Source organism: Corylus avellana, chromosome ca4 (assembly GCF_901000735.1).
Source record: "Corylus avellana chromosome ca4, CavTom2PMs-1.0".
Lineage (NCBI taxonomy): Eukaryota > Viridiplantae > Streptophyta > Magnoliopsida > Fagales > Betulaceae > Corylus > Corylus avellana.
The window spans coordinates 11776443-11781327 of NC_081544.1; positions in this window are offsets into that span (position 1 = coordinate 11776443).

Here is a 4885-nt window from a genome sequence, read left to right on the forward strand (position 1 = left end):
TGCAATCAAGAACACAGAAATTTGGTTACGAAGAGGAAACCATTTAGAGAACTCTCTAAATGTAAAACCTCTCCGGGGCAGCCAAACCCAGGAAATCAATTCACTAAATAGAAGAATAAGGAATACAAGAAGAATAACAAAACCTTTGACTCTTCCTTGCACACGATAAGTGACCCACTTGACTTCTACCTCAGTAGCCCTTTCCAGAACATCTGGCACGATTCTTCTAAAAGATTTCCTTTCACCGGAACTCCGATTGGCTTCACGTATTTTCTCTTCAACAATAATCTAGAACAAATTCTCTCTCTCTAAGCACCCAGATATTTGCTCAATAAAATACGTAGGTTACAATGGCAAACTCCCGTAGCTTAAATAGAAAAATACACAACATAATACTGCCGTGTCCGAACATGACTGATCTGAGGTCCGGACATGGCTAGGTTTACTTATTCGTAACCTAGTGATGTCCGGACCTTCAATTCGTATGTCCGGACATCTCAACAAACAAGTGTTCTCTGGAACTGATGTCCGGACCCAACTTCTGAAGGTCCGGACATCTCCTTCAAAAACATATTCTCTGGAACTGAGGTCCGGACCCAACATCTGGAGGTCCGGACATCTCCTTCAAACTTCACGTTCTGGATATCAGGTCCGGACCCAGCGTCTGGAGGTCCGGACCTACCTCATCAAGCTTTGCTTCTGGAAATCAGGTCCGGACCCAGCGTCTGGAGGTCCGGACCTGCTCTTCAAAATGCCCTTGCTGGTTTTTGTGTCCGGACCCGTTTTCTATAGGTCCGGACATGCCTCTAGAATTTTCTTCCTGAAACATTTTGAGGTGATAATTTTTACCAACATACATGCAAACCGAATGTGCCAAACCTAAACTAACATAATAGCGTTTACATGACTACGTTGTGTAATTGGAAAACCAATCATAATAATAGCAGAGTATGAAGAAAATAAAATAGACATTAAAATAGGCTGGGTTGTAATAGGCTTTCTGTTATGGTGGTTAAAGGGATTCAATAACTATTTAGAATTTATAAAAGGGAAGACCAGCTCATAAGGGAGGTATTGAAATAGATAAGTCAAAAGTCATTAGCGTGTAAGAGGAGACCCGGGCATCTAGAATAGCCCATTTACATTCAATACAATTCGTTATTTTCAGCCCATTCAAGATTCAACCATTTTCATTCTATTCCATTATTCCAATTTATAAACACCAAAAAATATAGAAAATACATAACATTAGAGGAACAGAGTGTACATCCTTGCATATTTATAGCAGCTGTGGACTAACTCTTAACAAGGTCTGAGGAGCTGGAGAAGTTACATAACAAAACTCTAGTACAAAATAAAACAAAAACATAAAGAAAAGCAAATTGACATTTAGTGACAGTTGTTGATGTTTGGATGTGATTTTTCATTGGGTTTTAGATCTGAAGTAATGTGGGTTATGCCTGTTCATCGATTTGGCTCAATGTTTGTTCATGCCCGCGTTGTCTTTTCGGTTGAATTTTTTTTTTTTTAATACACAAATTGGACTTCTGGGTTTGTTTCTTATGTCATTATATTAATATTGCTCAGCAGGATTGTGATTATTTAGAAGTATTTTCGACGCTTTTCTTCGAGAAGCTACTATTAGTGAATGATGGTGTGCAGTTTTAGTCCTAGTCTATGTGTACGTAATGTTTGATGAAATTCCAGAATCAGCATTTGTTTGTGCGTGTGAATTTGGATTTGTTTTCATTAATAACTTCTGATGGTAGACCGGCTTATTCTACGTAATATTCTAAGCTTATTGATACACCTTCCCTTGTTGCTCTTGATGCATATTTTTGACTTAGAATTTTTGACTTACAATTGATATCTAATACAGGGGCTGTGGCTGTGCTAGCTCATCCATGGGCACTGAAAAAACCTAGTTGCCATTATAAGGAGGCTGAAAGAGGCTGGCCTTCATAGGATGGAGGTGAAGACTAGCAGGTATATTATTTACTTTGCTAGGTCTTCTTCATTTTTATTGTTGTTTGTGGAATTTTGTTTTTGGTGACTGTCCAATCAACGGCCATAGAATGTAAAAGATTTACTTCTCCTTCTTCATCTTCAGACATGTAATAGATGTCAAAGATGCTATCTTAGGAGCATATAAAAATTCTAACAAAACAATTCCCGGAATAAATCAGTAGATGAAGTCGAGTTGTTGTTAAAATTCATCATTTGTATTGTTTCGACTCGTATTTGTTATAATGTTTTTATATTTTAGTGCATAGATGAGATGTTGGTTTTGTTTCTACACGACGGTAGAAAATTGGTTCCAGCCATTATTGCTGTATGGATTGTGTGCCATTCGTGGTGTGATGCTTAGGTTTATCTTTCTCATTTATGTTTTTTCCACCGAAATTCCTAACAATTTTCCAACAAACACTAAAAATTTAGACCCATTCTTTCCTGAAAACTCGAATCTTCAAACCCTAGACCACCAAATTCTTATAAGATTCACAAACAGAAAATATTGTACAGTGTACTCTTTATAACACTGCTCAAGGGGTACTATTAATGTGCACTGTTCATACAGAATTTTAAAGGGGACTTAATCTACCATTGCTTGTCTTGTGATTGACCAATGAAGAGAGGCAGAATGCAGAGTTTGAAGCCATCAGGCTGAAGCTTTCTAATATCTCTATTAATCAGGGAGGAATTCAAGTTTCTATTGAGAGTACGTAATAGTTGTGAGTTGAATATTCATCTTGTTTATCAAATTCATTTTCACCTTCTCAATATTTTTGGCATTTCTTCTGTCATATTTAACTAATTGTTTTTCTTGAAGATAGATATGCCTAGAAAGGTAGATGTTAGACAGTGAAGGATCTAACAAGATGTAGAGAATAGATGATTGTCTTTTTTTTTTTAATTAATGAGATTCAATTTGAGTTCTAACTTAAATAAAAGCTAATCTAAATTTTCATATTAGGTTTAAGTTTTTGTTGCTTACTGGGACAATGTTCTTTCAAAATTGTCAACTCAAAACTACGTTTCCCCTTAAAAATGTTGTTTACTGATTTTACTTAATTTGTCAAGGCAAAATGGGTCATCCCCTGTGGAGGCAGACGCATGCCTTTATTTATTTATTTATTTTAGTTTCATTTTTGTTTTTTAGATTTATTTTCTTGGGAAAATTGTGATTCATGCGATGAATTCATGGGCATTGAGTGTGATTTTAATCTAAACAGATTTAAATCACAAGCTCTTGTAGCCGTGCATGACGTAGCCGTGCATGACGTAGTGAATGGGGAATAAGATCAAAATATTTTTTGAGCTTTAAAGTTTTGATCTTTGCTAATGGAAATGGTAAGTCTTCGTTGTCCTTTACTTTGTGCTTTGATGCTTGAAGACATGCAATGAGTAAAATATCTTCATTAGCATGAGTTTTAGTCATAATGAATGTATATTGAATTAAATTGTATACAATAAGGTTCTCCCTCCATGTCTCTCTCACATAAACAAATGCAACTAATCTAATTAAATGCTTCCAAGAATACATTGAGGATGAGCTGCGAAATCACAATTTTGACAGCAATAGAACCAAAGCTTTTCATCTCTTTCTTTTTCACAAATTTGACAATAATGTTCATCAGAGTTGTCTTCAACGGCATAAGTGAGATATAGGAGATGTGCGTCATATCTATGCCTAGTTACTAGCGGAAGAGTAGCACATTTAATGCACAAGCGGAACCCACAAGTAGTGCAATCAAATGTCCGAGTGCCACCGAATGTCCAAGTGCCACCGAATCTTTGACCACAAGCATTGCACATTGTTTGATCAAAGTCACCAAGGAAGAGGCAGTGCTGGTGACCTTTATGTTTAAAGACTTCTGGAATTAAAATACATTGAGCATCAAATGATTCTTTGTCACACCAACGGTTGTCACATTTGTATTTGAAGCCACTTCGTCTTCGTTTGCAAGTCCCACAATAGGACCAGTACCCATTGAAATGTAGGGTGAGCGGGTGTTCGTGATGTAATGGTCTCATAACCTTTTGAGGTAGTTTAGTACATCTTATATGGAGAGAAAAGTTGCAATGTGTACAGTCGTAAAACGGGGACAACACTATAAATTGCATGCACCCCTTACAACGCTTGACATCCAAGAGCTCTTCATTTTTAAGGATTAATTTATGTTGTGGAAGATTTGAATGTTGGATCTCTTGAGGGGCAACTTTTTCATCCTCTTTTAGATCGTTGCCCTCGACCAAATGAGTAGCATAGTCAATGGAATCACTTGTCTCACCCACAACCCTAAACCAATATGCACACTGTAAGTGGGCAATGTAGTCACATTTGTGATCATCACAACAGTAAGCTGCATACTTTATATCCACCTCCTCATAACAGACTTGGCACTTGTGTTTTTTGCATTGGGGAAGAGAGAAGGTGCAAGTGAGGGAGTGAGCATGTCCTCTAATTTTGATGGTGCCTAGAAATTTACCACAATTAGAGTGAATGAAAATTAGACAGTTGCTACAATGACTGGCAAAGTCACTGCGTTTCACACCACACGCTTTGCAGGTGAACTCAATTGGATCTCGAGTGGGGATGAATGCGTGTGGGTTACATTTGTCAGCACTAATACTTCTCCAACGAGAATCACATTTGATGTCGAGTACATATTCACATATGAAACATTTGTAATAGTAGCGTCCACTTAAAACCTTAAAGCAAGCACTGCAATGATTTTGAGTCTCTACTGGTACTTCGAGACGAAGTTCATGGTCTGAGAAGTGCAGAGGGTGTGTTGTTTTGTAGGGTAATTGTGCACATGGTTGATGAATGAGGAAGGTGCAGTTGGGGAAGTAGCATTTGTAAAAGTTAATGTTGTTGTTG